This window comes from Dermochelys coriacea, chromosome 5 (genome assembly GCF_009764565.3).
Source record: "Dermochelys coriacea isolate rDerCor1 chromosome 5, rDerCor1.pri.v4, whole genome shotgun sequence".
NCBI lineage: Eukaryota > Metazoa > Chordata > Testudines > Dermochelyidae > Dermochelys > Dermochelys coriacea.
The window spans coordinates 137,300,739-137,316,010 of NC_050072.1; the positions used below are offsets into that span (position 1 = coordinate 137,300,739).

Sequence of the window (15,272 nt, forward strand, 5' to 3'; positions counted from 1 at the left end):
GCCCTACTGCATTTGCTATTTCAGAGAGTAGTTTCTGACTGTCTTCTCAAACACAGGGTGTGAAACAGGCCTCAAACCTAACTGAGTGGAAACAAGAACTATGCAGCTAGGCTGAGCCAGCTGAGAATTGAGATGTGCCCCTGTGCTAGAGTGATGGAATGACCTTTGAGGGGACTGGGACCTTGACTGACCACTTTTTAACTTGCACTCTATCAGCATCTTTCCTCTGAGTGGTTTCAGAGCAGCAGCCGTGTTAGTCTGTATTTGTACAAAAGAAAAGGAGTACTTGTGGCACCTTAGACACTAACAAATTTATTTGAACATAGGCTTTCGTGAGCTTCAGCTCACTTCATCTGATACATTCCTCTGAGTGCCGTCACTGTAGTTTCAATACTTCAACACCGGACTCCCTGCCAGCTCTGGGCCCGACAAGCTTTCCTTGTGATTGGATTCTGTACAGCAGGGGTGCAGGGAAGCAACAGGTGCATATAATTCCTTGGTGATGTTTTCCTTGCAAGATGTGTGTGTGTGAGTCTTTGTGTGTAGGAAGCAATGAGTGTGGCACTCTCACTGAACCGACAGATGGCAATGGTGATCAGAGTGAGACAGCAGAAGTATAAAGGGGCAACGATGGGCATAATGATTATGATTGTGTTGTGTTTCATTCCTTAGATCTGGTGCCACCATCTTTCTCTTTAGGTTTGTAGTTTACCAAGGGTAAAACTAACCATCTGTTCAGATACAAGGGCGTGTTTCTGTTCATTCCTGCTAGCTACACATGGGTTTGATGTTGCCGCTTTCAATCCTCCGGCTCTGCTGGGATAAGGAACAATTCCGACCATCACTGAACTAAAGGAGGGAGATGATTTTCTGACAGGGAGGAACGCCTCCTCCTAAAGGTGTTTGGCAGGCAGCCCTCCTTCCCAGATCTGTCCCGACAACACCCAGTTGAAAAGGGACCCTCCTCAGCCCTCCTCATCCCGGTGAAAATGAGCAAGTGAGTGAGCGTGGGAGAGAGTGAGCGACAGAGGGGAGGGAGATGGCGTGAGCGGGCCGGGACCTCGGCGAAAGGGCGGCACAAGGGCGTTCAGTTTTGTTGGGTGCGAAAGTTGGCAACCCCAGATCCAGGGGAAAAAACTCCAACCTCCAAAGAGACTGGGTGGGGGCAGGACATCAGCTTGGAGGGGAGGGGTGGGTGGGGCAGTGACATCACAAAGGCCTTTTTCATGACCTCAGCCCATTGGGCAAAGGTGGTGGGGAGGGGGTGACCTCACAGAGAGACCCCGACATCAGCTGGGCAGGGCAGAGGTGCAGGGCCAGGGCAGTCTCTGAGACCCCCCCGGCTTTGCTGCCGCACGTCTCCTTCCAGGTCTTTCCTCGAGGACAGGGAGAGAATTAGGATTCACGTCTGTGAGCGTGAGGAGGAGCCTCTGTGGAGTTTTCTCCTTTCCTACCACTGATTGTGCCAGAAAACGAATTTTCCTTTGACAAGGTAAGAGGCTCAGAGAGGTTTGGAACCTGTTCGGTTTGATCCACCTGCTGCAGGGAGAATTCTCGGCACAGAAAACACTGGCTTAAGGGGACAGAATTTGATTCCCTACCTAGGACTTTGACACTTGGAATCACTGGGGACCTTGGGGTTTATCCTTTTTGGTTTCCCTTTTCCTCTTTCCTCCCTCCTTTCTCCTCTTCCCTTGCTTCTTTTTTCACTTTTCCTGGCTTCCCCTCTGATGGTGACCTGGGGCATCCTTTGAGACATCTGGTGAGACCTCTCAGCCTCCCACCCATCAGCGTCTCAATGCTGATTGGCTGAGCAGGGGGCTATCGACAGCAAGGAGACTCAGGTCCTTTTTTTGTCTCTTTTCAAATCAGGCAAATAAGTCACAACCAATCCAGTGTATGGGATTAATCTTGCTGCTTCTCTCCATTAATTGTCTCTTAGCAGTTCATGATTTCCTCTCACGTTCTAGGTCTTCTAAAATACTTGCTGAATAATTCCTATGAACAACTGTTGGTCTGTTGGTCTGTAGGTCACCTGAGAGCACTTTATTCTGATTGGTCAATGTATGAAATTCAAGATGTGACAGATAGGTTGAAAGTCAGGAGCAGTGTTTCCTCTAATTTGTTATGTCCACGTAGGGAATGGACTTTGTTATGTGCACCAATATGGAGGTGAGGTGTGACCCCTCACCTCTCTGTTGGTGTAGATTCCAAAATTCATTCTGCACAAGGACGGTGTGTGGCAGGGGTGAGGCTGAAGGGTTCAGAGTATGGGAGGGGGCTCAGGGTTAGGGCAGAGGGTTGGGGTGCAAGGGTGTGAGGTGTCTGGCTGGGGGTGGGGGCTCTGGGGTGAGGCTGGGGATGAGGGGTTTAGGGTGCAGGTTGCCCCACGGAGAGAGGACTCCCCCCAGCCCTCTCTCACCACAACAGCTCAGGGGCCAGATTAGAGGCACCTCTCTCCTGGCCGCAGCAACTCCAGTGGGGCTGGGTTGGGACTGGAGGAGGGGACAGGATTTATTTTTCCTAAGTCAAAAGGCGGAAGGGAAGGAGTTATGCTTCATTTTTTACCTCAGAAATTTAGTTCCCATGTAATCTCCAAGATGCTATGGAAATAAGACACCGTGTCATGTGGTGAGCTCACAAGAGCAGAGGGTGTGAGAACTACAGCAAGTGAGAGGGCAAGGGATGTATAGTCAGATTGTTTCAAATGCTGCATTCATTGGGTGACATTGAACAGCAACGCTTAGCTAACATCATGGAGAAATGAATTCTCTGCTAAAGATTCAACATGCCCCTTTGGCCAACTCTAACCCTTCCCTGAAGGGAGTGTGCTCAGAACAACCCCTCCCCACCCCAACACACACAAGCCCACAGCTGAGTGCCCAGCACAAAGCAAGGGAGGGGCTTGCTTGGCTTGTTTTAGATTTTACTTTACAAAAGTTTTTTTCAAAAGCATTTCCTGCCCCTGTTCCCCATGGGAAGGAAGCAGATGGTTGTGGGGAAGGGAACCTCAACGTGGTGGAGCTGGGAATTTGGGGAGAGACAGAGGGAGGGGAATGGGTGAGGGGTTGAAGGGGCAGTTGTGGAGGAGGGAGGCTAAAGGTGGTCAGATGGGGCAGCTGGGTGAGGGGTTCGGCGGGAAGGCTGAAGGAGGGCAATTGGGTGTGTGTGTGGGGGGGAGACTGAAAGGGCAACTGGGGAGGAACCTGGGAGGCAGGGGGAAGGTTGAGGGGGGCGATGAGGGGAGGGGGACCGGGGCAGTTGGGGGAGGCTGAAGGGAGTGATGGGAGGCTGAAGAGGTGATGGGGTGGAGGGGGCCAGGGGCAGAGAGACAGTTGGGGGGGGCTGCTCATCCCCACAGGAGGGGAGGAGGAAGAGGAGCAGCCCTTGTATCAGAAGCTGCTTCTTTATTAGAACTTGCTACTTCACTGTTCCTGAGCAGGGTCCTGGATTAAAGGTTCAACAGGGAACTAGATAGATTCATGGCAGCTGGGTCCATTGATGGCGATTAGGCAGGATGGGCAGGGATGGTGTCCCTAACCTCTGTTTGTCAGAAGCTGGGAATGGGGCGACAAGGGATGGATCACGGCATGATTCCTGACTGTTCATTCCCTCTGGGGCACCTGGCACTGGCCACTGTCAGCAGACGGATACTGGGCTAGATGGACCTTTTGTCTGACCCTGTCTGGCCGTTCTTATGGTCTAATGTTCTTATCACATGGTCAGTGACATCTGCAAGTTGCTTCCCTCACTTGCCACCAGAATCTGCTCCCTGCAACCAAAGGCAGGGAAAATCCCCCTGAAGGGGGGAAATTGGAGGGGAGGGATGGGCAGAGGGACAAAACTGGGACAGGATCAGGGGTTCAGATGAGGGCTGCTCTGTCAGGTAGGTGCAGAAGGGAAAACCCCCAGATTGAGGGAGGCAGAAGGGATAAAAGTTACCACAGATGGGGTGAGCCATCAGCAGCAGTTCCAAAACAGGGTGTGGTGGATGGTAGAAGGACTTATGTTCCTCACTGGATGATCCATCTCAGCACCCCATTCCCAGGGCTGTGGTGTTAAAGGCCCCGTGTGGCCCAATGCCCAGATACCGCAGCTCTTCTCTAGCTGAAATGGTGGACTGAGCTGCCACAGGAAACTTGATTCAGGGAAATAGTTTACACCCTCCCCCAAAACTCCTCATCATAAAGCAAACCGATACTTTTATAAGTGTTGACCCAGTTTCAAAGAATTCCTGGCCAGTTTCTATCTCTATAAATTTGTCATATCTGCTGTTCTGATTGCCTGAATTGGTCTCCCTGTCCTGAAATCCCCTGGATTTCTGTAGTTCCGCATCTTTTCATTATTGATTTTTTAACAATGTTATTTTGAAGACACTGTCCAATAGTTCTGGAATCCACCTGAGAGGTCGGAATTAGGAAACCCTGGTGATCCAATCCCCCTGGCCCAAGCTCCTTCATTATTTAGCCTCAGGGAACCAACTTCAAAAGGAGCACTGGAGAGAGCCCCACCACAGCAGAGTGGTTCACACACTGACCTGAAACACGGGGGACCCTGGTTCAATCCTTTCTCCTTTGCAGACCAGCTCGTGCTCAGGCCTCCCTGAACCATGGATTGAGCACAAAGATTAGAATCATCCCAGACCTGCAACACTATGCGGTCCCACCAGTCTGTGTTTGTTTCTCAAACCCAGAATCGGCGTTCCACCGCATGAACCTGCCCCATTAGCACCATGATGCCCATATTGCCAGAGCCCGTGCTTTGAGAGAAGTCTATGTTCATGTCCTCATCACTCTTGTCACCACGCTGACATTGCCTATTCGCCTGGTTTCGCTTTGCCAGGTTCTGGTGCTGCATATACTGCTGGACAATGTGCGTGGTGTTTAATGTGCTCCTAATTGCCAAGGTGATCTGAGCGGGCTCCATGCTTGCTGTGGTATGGCATCTGCACAGAAAAAAGGCGCGGAACAATTGTCCGCTGTTGACCGGACGGAGGGAGGGGCGACTGACAACATGGCTTACAGGGTAGTCTTACAGGGAATTAAAATCAACAAAGGGGTGGCTTTGTGAGAAACAGAATGGCCCCCTCAAGGATAGAACTCAAAACTGGGTTTAGCAGGCCGTTGATTTCACGGAGGGAGGGAGGAGAAAGTGAATAGAAAACAAATCTGGTCCATTTCTTGTTTTGATCCACTTCATCTATCTTTATACATCTTGCTGGCAGCAGACTGTGCAGTATGACTGCTAGCCATCGTCACCTCCTAGGTGCTCGGCAGAAGTCGATGCAGTATGACTGCTAGCCATCATCTTCTGCTGGCTGCTAATTAGGACTCAATCGCCATGAGACAAAACTTAAAAGGGAAATGATGTGGCTGAGTCACTCCCAAGTTTGCCCAGGCACCCCGACCTCATCGAGGTCAGTTAAAAGAGCACCCTGGACTACGTCGATGACAGCTACCAGTCATACTGCACTGTCTGCTGCTAAAAGGCAATAAACTGCTGCTGTGTAGCAATGCAGTACCACGTCTGCCCGCACCCAGGAGACATACGGTGATGGTTATCTGAGCAGGCTCCATGCTTGCCGTGGTATGGCGTCTGCACAGGTAACTCAAGAAAAAAGGCGCAAAATGATTGTCTGCCCTTGCTTTCATGGACAGAGGGAGGGAAGGGGGGCCTGATGATATGTACCCAGAACCACCCGCGACAATGTTTTAGCCCCATCAGGCATTGGGATTTCTACCCAGAATTCAAATGGGTGGTGGAGACTGCCGGAACTGTGGGATAGCTACTCACAGTGCAATGCTCCAGAAGTCGATGGTTGCCTCGGTACTGTGGACACACTCTGCCGACTGCATGCACTTAGAGCATTTGTGTGGGGACACACACAATCGACTGTATAAAAACGCTTTCTACAAAACTGACTTCTATAAATTCAACCTAATTTCATAGTGTAGACTAAAGTGGGAATTGACAAGTATAAAGCTGGGGAGTTTTGCCATAAGACTCTGGGTTCAGTCCTGCAAAGCCTCGGAGCATCGGATTGCAACTGACGGAGCCCAGCTCCTCGCTTGTGTTCAATCTAACTGGCCATTAGATTGACAAGAGCTACAACAAATTGGTAACTGTAAGACCATCCGCAGGATGGGTGTGTGTGTGTGATTAAATGCATATGCTAACAGTTGTATTTTCAATAAATGTGGCGTATTGCCTTTTCCCCTGAAAATATCCCATGTGCTTCTCATAAGCATAACACGCTCCCCCAAGGTATAGAGTCACAAACACATCCCATGACTCTGCCCCCAACAACTGGAACTAGGACATGAATGTGGAAGAGACAAGAAGAATTGTGTTAATAGTTTATTTACAATAACTGGAAAGCAGGAAAGTAAAAGGAGCTGAGAAGAAGCTTTCATAAGCACAACATATGACAAGGAGACCCACAGATTTTGAGAACAGTTTTCATAATGGCACTAAAGTAACACAAATGGCCAGGAATAAACCCAGGGAATTAGTGAATTACCATCTCACTTGAATAAATCCCTCTGACCCGCTCACTGTCCCGTTCCTTCTCCTTTTTCTTTGTTGTTGGTCCAGGAGTAGCTTTTTTTTCCCTGCTCGAGAGCATGATTGGCTGTCGGTTGCCCCATCCTTTTCTGGGAGCATGTGCAGAGAACTAAAAAAGCTTTCAAAGACTGGGCTCTTTCCGTTTTGATTTTCCTTCCACTTTCTGTCGGCCTGTGTCCTTGCTGCATTTTTGCTGCTGCTTCCAGGTGGTTGGTTGTAGGTACATGGAGTCTGTGGTGTCCTGGTTTGGGTGGATTATTGGAGGAGGGGGAGGACTAGTCTATGGCAACAGCCTGAGATTTGCCTTGCCTGCCTGGCTTGCTCATTTGTCTTCACTTTTGGTTTTAGATTTTTTTTTTCCACTATCATAAGTTCATCACTTCACCACGTAACTGTCCGGAGCCTGGCTCGGAGCTGGAGGCAGGAGAAGAGAGACAAGAGTGAGATTTCAGCATCTTCAGGTAGGGACCATGGCTCCAGGAGGCCCCAACAAATGCTATGGGGTTTTTAATTCATAGCTGTTGGTCAGTCTTGGGAAAACCCTGGTGCACCAGTGGGGGAGGGTGTCTGACGGGGGTTCGTGGGGTGGCAGGGAGGTGGCACAACTGGGAGGTGGAGGGATCTGCGAGCTGTGGGAGGGTAGGGGATGGGCTGGTGCTATGGGAGGAGGAGAGGGGGGTTGTTGGCAGGGGGCGATTGGGTTGTAGGGGTGGGAACCGGGTCTGGGAGGGATGTCGGAGAGGGAGAGGCTATAGGGGACTTGGATCAGGGAATTGGGTCAATGGCATGGCTGTGGCTGTTGGGTTGGGAGGTAGTGAGGGGCAGCACCATGGCCACCCCCAGGGGGACATAGCATGGCTGTGGGGAGTTGTGGGGCAGGGGGTGGCACAGCTGGGTGGGGCAGCTGCACCATAGCTTGGGGTGAGGAGGACAGTCGGTGGCAGATTGTGGAGTGGCATGGCCACATTGGGGCCTGGGGGCTCGTGGGGAGGGGCAGTGGGGTGGCAGCAGGCCATGGCTGTTGGTCGGTCATGGGACATCTCAGGTGGGGTGCACCAGCAGGGGACGGGGGGGATCTGTCACCCACTAGGCGTAAGTTGTGGCATTGACTGATCTAGTGACATTTTGTATCTTGTATATTTTGTATCCGAGTCCCGCCCCCGGCAGAGCCCCCCGGGGAGAGAAGGGGAGACCTGCCCCCCCAGGGAACTGCTCCCGGTGCAGCCTGTGCGGAGCGGGGGGGCCCAGGCTGCTCCCAGCTGGGAGGCTGCGAGTCCCTGCCTTGGGCAGAGGGAAGCTGCTGCAGCTCCCTGGGTTTGGGGGGCAGCGACATGTGGGGACGGGGAGGGACATAAGAGGGGCAGGGGGCTTTGAGCAGTTCTGCCCAGCCCTGAGCTCCTGAGAGCCCTCGGCCCCACCCTGCTCTTCCTCCCCCCCCCACCACAGCCTCAGCTCCCGGCGCCCCTGGCCAATGCTCCAGGCAGCGGGGCTATGAACCCGCCCAGACCCGGGGCTCTGTGCGGCGCAGCCCAGTGGTGCAGCCACCGGTGCTCCAGGCAGCGCGGTAAGCGGGCAGGGAGCGGGGGAGGGGATGGGATCAAGGGCAGGGGAGTTTGGGGGGTGTTCAGAGGCTGGGGGGTGGACAGGGGTCGGGGCAGTCAGAGGACAGGGAGAAGGGGTGGTTGGATAGGGCAGGGATCCTGGGGGGCAGGCAGGAAGGGGAAGGGGTTGGATGGGGCAGCAGGGGGCAGTTAGGGGTGGAGGGGATCTGGGTGCAGTTAGGGGACAGTGAGCAGGGGGCGTGGATGGGGCAATGGTCCCAGGGGGCCCCTCAGGGAACAGAGAGGTTGGATGGGGCAGGAGGCCCAGGGCGGCCATCAGGGGGCGAAAAGTGGGGCGGGGGGTGGGGGTCGAATTGGGGCGGGTGCCGGGCCATGCCTTGCTGTTTGGAGAGGCACAGCCTCCCCTAACCGGCCCTCCATACAATTTCTGAAACCCGATCCGGCCCTCAGGCAAAAAGTTTGCCTGCCCCTGGCTTAGGGCCTGATTTCTGCAAAGACCCATTGGGAGTGTGTGAACATTCCCCCATTTCTGAAACTGGAAACAACCCCCTGAACAGGGCTGGGAAAACAGAGCAGAGCACTGGAGCCTGAACCCCCTAGTCAGAGACTGCAATGAAATCATCTCAGGCATTGGCATCCTGACAGCAGGATTATCTGACTATGCCGACTCTCTCCTCAGGCCCTACACAACCAGCACCCCTAGCCAATGCCTGAGATGATGGGGCATCCAGGATTTCCAGGTTTATGGATCTTGGGTAGCAGATAGAATACCCCTGTTCAGGGTTCTAGGGGTGTGTCTGTGCGGTTTTGTTCTTGTGCTTTTTCAGGGAGTTTCTTGAGCAGATGGTGTAGTTTCTTTTGGTAACCCTGAATGGGTTGAAGTGTGGCCTTAGGGTCAATTCCCTGCCCCCCACAGCATCAGTTTCCTCCGGACTACCAAGGGAAGTGGTGCTTCCTCCATCCCTTGATGAGATGCCTTTCTAGAGTCTGCTTTGGTCCCAAACTCGCTACTGCGCCATACAGGAGGCCTGTGATGTGTAGGGGGGGCCAGATGAGATGATCTAACAGTCTCTTCTGGCCTTCAAGAGTCCAAATCTCTGCAAAACCGAGTGTGGCACATTGAGCAGCCTCTGATAGTTCCATGTGTCGCCTGCTTGAACCCTTGCACTAACACTGAGTGTGTGGGGGTGACCCAGGGGGAGCAGCAGGGCAGGGCTGGGTGTGGCAGTGACATCACAAGGGCCTTTTGCAGCACTCAGCTGATTGGCCAAAGGAGGGGGGGAGGCGGTGACCTCACAGAGAGTCCATGACAAGGCCAGGGAGGGCAGGCTGCAGGGCAGGGGGATCTCAGGGACCCCCGTGGCTTTGCTGCAGGGAGTCTCCTTCTTGAGGTGTCTCCTTGAGGACTGAGAGAGAATTCAGGGTCACGTGTGTGAGCGCAAGGTGGAGCCTCTCTGGAGTTTTCTCCTTTCCCACTGCTAATTGAGCGAGACGACAGACATCCCTGTGGAGAAGGTCAGAGCCCCAGAGAGGTTTGGTACCTAGGCAGCCTGATCCACCTGGTGCTGGCCAAATTCTAGGCACGGAAAACACTAGGTTAAGGTGGGACAATTTCCCCCCACCTAGCCCTTTGTCCCTGAGAGTCATTGGGGTTTGTCTTTTTTGGTTTTCCTTTTCCTCCTTCCCTTCCTCCACTGACGAGGAGGGGGCTGCTCTCTAGCCCTCATGGCGGGAGGCCTCCCAAAGAGATGGGACAGGAAGCGTCCTCAGAGTGATCCTCACTGGTGACCTGAGCCATCCCTGGCCCATCTGGGGAACCCTCAGCCCACCGCCAGGGTCTCAATGGTGATTGGCTGAGCAGGGGGTCTAGTGGTAGGGAGGAGATTCAGGACTTTGTTGTTCTCTTTAAAGGCCCAGCAAATAAGCCAAAACCAATCATCTGCTTGGTGAATCGTTCTTCTTCTTGCTGCTGATTGTCTCTGAGCCGTTCCTGGTTCTCTCTGATGTGTTAGTGCTTCCAAAACACTTGCTGAATAATCACTGTGAATGGTTGTTGGTCTGTAGCTCATTCCAGGTCACTTTATTCTGATCATTCAGTGTATGAAACTCCAGACTGATGGTTAGTTTGAAAGTCAGGACACCTGGGTCCTGTTCCCAACTCTATCCTGACAGGTTGTGTGATGTAAGACAAGGCCCTTCGCCTTTCTCAGCCTTCATTTCTCCCTCTGTCAGTTCGGGAGAACAATCCTCTCATACCAGCCTCCTGATGGGCGGGGGGGCTGGGGAGCAGTGGGGACTTGTTTGAGAGTGTCACTCGTAGCAGTGTATGGTAGGAGGTGTCCTGTCGGCTTGAGTCATTACAGGTTATGATGTAGTGCAGCAGAACCCTGTTTTCCCAACCTGGCATTATGCAGCTTTCCATGTGAACCGAACCAACCATGCACACCGGTCCAGAAGCTGGCGATTTCTCCTTTGGCCGCTAAATTAGCACAATGGTGGTTAGTCTCCCCAAAAAGAACGCCATGGGTTTGGGGTACGCTCATTTATTAGGATTACTCTTCTCCATGGGGGAAGGTGAATTCTGTAATTCTATCAATGTACTGCTTGTGTCACTTGTGTTTTCCTATGGAGCGCTACTCCTTCCTTCTGCAAGTTCCCTCCCAATGGAGCTATCCTGCAGGACCTACGTTTCTCAGGGCTGGGGCCTTCCAGTCCCCAAATATGATGAACATGAACACACACACACACACACATAAACATAGCATGTCTGAGAGGACTGGGGAATCAGCACTCACAAGCTGATCCCTTATGTGTCCCTGGACTCAGTAGGCTGGATTGAACAGCAATTTAAAGTTGTTACCCTCATATGTCCTTGGTCTCAGGGGGCTAGACTAAGCAATACCTTAATCTGCCACCCTCCTATGTCCCCAGGTTCAGCACATCCCTATCCTCACCTTCACACCACAACCATTCTGCTAGTAACCCACTTGATGAGCAAACCCCACAGGATTTTTGGGTGCTGCAGGGATCTTTAGCTTTGGTACAAGAAGCGTTGGTGCAGCGTGAATGGAGAAGCCAAAAACGCCCATGGGGGAGGGTGGGGAGAGCAATCAGCTTAACCATGAAAGTTATTTATTTCCAGGTAGTAACCTTACAAGGGGAGCCAAAAAAACAAAACCATTCCAATATTAAATCTTACTTAAATTTGATTTACAAAAGTTAGGGCTAGCAAACTATAACTGATCACATAAGGCAAGGTCAGGAGGCTATACCTAGAGAGAGACAGAGACACAGAAAGAGACAGATGGAGCTCAGCACTCCTTAAAGCTGGAATCGATCAGGGTTCCCAGGTGGCATTGGTAGCTGAGGGACCAAAGCGCTGGAGCCAGGCAGAGCCCCCAGCACAATCAGTCAGGAAAAGATAATGAGGAGTACTTGTGGCACCTTAGAGCCTAACAAATGTATTTGAGCATAAGTTTTCATGGGCTAAAGTCCACTTCATCAGATGCATGCAGTGGAAAATACTGGAAGATATATATATAGAGAGAGAGAGAACACAAGGAAACGGGGGTTGCCATACCAATTCTTAATGAGACCAATCGAATAGGTGGGCTATTAGTAGCAGGAGAAAAAAAACTTTTGTTGTGATAATCAGGCTAATCTGGGGGGGAGGACTAAAACTGCAGGGCAGAGAGACCAATAAGTGTTAGGGGGTCCCGATCCAGTCTCCCAGCTTCTAGCCACCCCTCCCACCAAGGCTGCCATTGCTGGGAGCCCCCTCCATCTGCAACTTGAACTAGTAACAATTGTAAATAAAACTTGTACAGCTGTGTGCCTTAGTGGAAAAAGTTACACACAGGCACATCAAATACATTATGAAAGAAAACGTGCAAAAGAAAACACAGTGGATAAAACCAGCTAACAAAAGCCTGAGCAGCCAAAACACCAGCCAGCTGTTGCTCCCACTAAGAGGGAACTGTTACAATATCTCATCCTTCACATTTCTTATAGGAACTACCAGGGCCTGATGAAATTGGGGCAGATTTAAAACTGTTAAAACATTTTAAAAAAAAACATCCACGACATTATTACTTTTTATTTACAGCATCATTATTCATACTAGCCTGGCTTGACCTTCTCTGCCAGAAGAGAGGCAGACAGACTAGGATCAGGACCACCAGCTGTGCCCCCAAAAGACTGGGCTCTGGGCCAAACCTCCAAATATATGAGACCCACATCCTTCCCCAGAACAACCCCCCAAACTGGACCAGACCCTCATCCCTCCCCAGAATGACCATCCATGACCTGGACAGCGCACCCAGCTCAGCCAGGAGGGAGAACTCTTGAAACTTTCTTTGGGTTTTCATCTACCTGTTCTTCTACTTAATTGTTGGGGGCTCAAAATATCTCACCATGGGAAGTGAAGACGCAGGCACTGGATTCTACCTCTCAGCAGCCAACATCACACACCCAGACTGTTGCCTATGGTATTGTGGCATGCTAGAAGTGCCATTTCCAAGTGGTTCAAATTTACAGCTAGATTTGGCTGTTGGTTTCTGGCCCAAAATTCTGAGGCCTGACAATTTCAGCAATGGCCAAATGTGGCTTGTTGCTGTAAGGGTCCAATTCTCACTTCGGGTGCCAGAGGGCCTGGCTGTAGCTCCCAGACAAGCCCTCCCTCAGGGTGTGTTTGCTGCTGTACCTTCTCATTTCCAGGCTCCTTCTGCTTCGGTGTGTGGCTGGTCATTTGTCTTTGGAAACTCCTGTGGAATGCGGCTTTCCTTAGAGTTCCCAAAGGATTTGTTGGACTTGGGCGTGTGTCTCCTTTAGGATGCAAGAGATCCCGCCTTCAAATTTTGACCAAGTCCTTGCTAAGGCTCCGTTTGCAGCTGACTTTGGAGGTTTTTTTCACCTGTGTTTTTCTCCAACATCCTGCAGAGGAAGAGCTGCATTAGGGTCTGAATGTGGTTTGTTGGTCCAAGTGTAGGATTCTCACTCTGGGCGGGAGAGAGTGTGGAGAAGACCTTGGAAAGGTGAAGTCAGGGGCAGTACTTTTTCAGGTGCCTGTTTTTGTGGGAGTTTGTTTAATTTTGTTTTTTGCTGAAATTGAGAGAAATGTTGTTCGCTTTTCAGCCTGAACGCTTGTTCTGTCCAGCAGCCCAAAGTGCAAGCCTTGTTTCACCTGTTTAATGTTGGACAGTGACAGAGTCACATTAGCACCTTTGACTCTTTTGGAGCCCCTTGATTCTATTTAAATTACCACAAAAGTTCCCACCCCCCTGTGTGAGTAGCATGTGGCACTGAGCATCTTTTTTCCTTTCTCCCCTCTAGGATGTCAGAAGCACCATAGACAGGTGCATGGCTCCTTCCCCTTCACATGTCATTATTCTGGGTACAGGCTGAGACAAAACAACTATCCCAGGGCACAACTGCAAAGTGGTGAAGGTGACTCATGGGGTCAGAATCTCCTTTGGTTTATTACAAACCTGGGGTTCCTACATTTCCTACAAAATGAAAACTATTTTCTAAATCGCTTCTCTGCTAAGGCTGCATCAACACTCCCCCTTGTGTCGGTAGAACGTGTGTCGCTTAGGGGTGTGAATAAGCCACCCCCCCCGAGTGACACAAGTTACAGCGACCTAAGTGCCGGTGTGGACAGTGCTATGTCGCTGGGAGAGTTTCTCCTGCCAACCTGGCTACGGCTGCTCACTGCGGGTAGAGAGCTCCCTCCCGTCGGCTTCCAGCAGCTACACTAGAGAGCTTCCAGCGGGACAAATGCATTGGTGCTGCGGTGCCACTGTAAGCTCCCCAGTGCAGCCACAGCCTTAGGGCAGGGACGATGCCCCGGTTCTCTGGGGATACAGTACAGGCCTGTCACCTCCAGGGCACTGGGGTTCTCTTCTGCCCAGGGCAGGAGGGAACAGAAGTCAGTATGACGTGATGACCATTCAGAGACTGGTAAGGAATGAGCTGGTTTGAGGGAAGTTGATCTTAATCCAGTTGCAAGTGGGCAGATGTCCACAGAACAAAGACCAGCAGGAACCTTGGAATCTATTGGTCAAAGCATGGAGGCCGAGGAGTGAATTGCCCACAGGGACTGAACTCCTATCTGGTCCCCAGAGCTGGTCTCAGGAAATCAGGGCTGAAGCACATTGATGGGACACCTCAGGGAAGCTTTCCCAGCCATTGCTGGAGCTGGAACTATTCTGTGGCTGGATACACAGAAATTCATTCTCCCGACCCCTCAATTCAGCATTACTCACTGGGAAGAAATTCAGAGTAAAATACAACAATAAAGTAGGTTTCAGAGTAGCAGCCGTGTTAGTCTGTATTCGCAAAAAGAAAAGGAGGACTTGTGGCACCTTAGAGACTAACAAATTTATTAGAGCATAAGCTTTCGTGAGCTACAGCTCACTTCATCGGATGCATTTGGTGGAAAAAACAGAGGAGAGATTTATATACACACACACAGAGAACATGAAACAATGGGTTTATCATACACACTGTAAGTAAATAATGATACAATAAAGTAAATAATGATCAATGGGAAAAAAACTGTTTCTTTCTAGATGTGAAAAAGGGAAGTTCTAGCAACTGGAGGACACGTCTGCTGACCTGGAAATCAGACTTGGTTATTGGTGCCAACAAACCAGTGCTCTAAAGGAGACTCTGAGGAAAATCAAAGGCACCGAGAAGGGAGCTAGGTGGGGAAACTGAGACCTGCATCTGGGACTTTCAGAAGTGACAGGTTCTGACCAACTAGTTGCAATAGATGCTAACATAAAATTGAAACAAATGAGAGTGAACCAATAAATCATCAATCCTGACTCAGGGGAAGAGGCTGGGGGATTTTCCAAGGCAACAACAACAAACGGTTCATAATCTGTAGTCATTTGAATGTGGTTCATTTTACCACTAACAAATTTCTCTGAAGTGAGGAGAAATCCAGGATCCAGGTGAAGGGAGCTGGGTCCCATTCTCCAGTCTGATAGTCCAGTCATGGCTTAGTCATGTTTCTAAGTAGAGAAAAGAGTCCAATAATAAAAACAGTTTAATAAAAGCAAGAAAGTCCGAACATTGGTGGCTAGAGCAGGGAGCAGGGAGCTAGTGGATTCTAACTCATTGCGTGACCTTGGCCAGTTTAAT

General features: G+C 50.9%; 1 protein-coding gene and 1 long non-coding RNA gene across 2 annotated transcripts in view; one reads left to right on the plus strand and one right to left on the minus strand.

The window, feature by feature from the left end:
* The window catches only part of LOC122460470, a 172,629-nt gene that overhangs the window by 8,839 nt on the left and 148,518 nt on the right, over positions 1 to 15,272 (minus strand). The gene's annotated exons all lie outside the window — the stretch shown is intronic.
* LOC122460455 lies at positions 1,342 to 13,837 on the plus strand. The gene is made up of 3 exons (XR_006281763.1): positions 1,342 to 1,492; positions 6,913 to 7,025; positions 12,232 to 13,837. It is a non-coding gene; the product is annotated as an uncharacterized LOC122460455 (long non-coding RNA).